Below are 967 nucleotides of genomic sequence, written 5' to 3'. Positions count from 1 at the left end.
TTCTTCATTCAGTTCTCTAATTGTATCCTCCTTCCATTCTGGTCTCTAAAACTCTCCAGTTCCTTATCCTTAGGTTAATTTGCTCCTGCTGCTAAGTCGCTTCAGTCATGTCCAACTCTGTGCAACCCCACATACGGCAGCCCACCAGCCTCCTCTGTCCCTGGGATTCCCCAGGCAAGAACACTGGAGTGGGTTGCCATTTCCTTCTCCAATGCATGAAAATGAAAAGTGAAAGTGAAGTTGCTCAGTCGTGTCCAACTCTTCATGACCCCATGGACTAGCCTACCAGGCTCCTCCATCCATGGGATTTTTCCAGGCAAGAGTACTGGAGTGGGTTGCCATTTCCTCCTCCAAGGTTATTTTAGGTGTATATATATTGTTTATCTACTGTCTGTCCATTACATAAGCAGTAGTCATTTCTGGCCTGTGCTTCATGTATCCCCATCATTTAGAACAGTGTCTGCAAGTTAGTAACTCCTCAGCATATACTTTCTTGATAATTGAATGGATATCTGATGGCTATAAAAAGTCTAGTCATTGATCACACAATGAAGAGTACTACAGACCCAACTATCACCTCTGAATAAATAAAAACTATAAACATGTATCACAAGTGTACACAGCTATTTTTCAGGGAATATGTTAAAAACTTACATTATCTTATAATTCAGAAAAAATAAGATTCTCTGGAAATAGTCACTTGAAAAATTAAACTTTTAGAAAAGATTGCCTAAATATCATAAACTTTTGTAAGAAGGTGTGTTTTTTTTAATAAATTGAGAGTTAATATATCATATGCAGATAAAATGAAATAATTTCAGAGATGAAAAACAATCATATTATTGTATGGACATATCAATTCAGTTCAGTTCAGACGCTCAATCGTATCTGACTCTTTGCAACCCCATGAATCGCAGCACGCCAGGCCTCCCTGTCCATCACCAACTCCCGGAGTTCACTCAGACTC

Source organism: Bison bison, unplaced genomic scaffold (genome assembly GCF_000754665.1).
Source record: "Bison bison bison isolate TAMUID 2011002044 unplaced genomic scaffold, Bison_UMD1.0 scf7180017864464, whole genome shotgun sequence".
Taxonomy (NCBI): Eukaryota; Metazoa; Chordata; class Mammalia; order Artiodactyla; family Bovidae; genus Bison; species Bison bison.
This window is presented reverse-complemented; position numbering follows the sequence as displayed.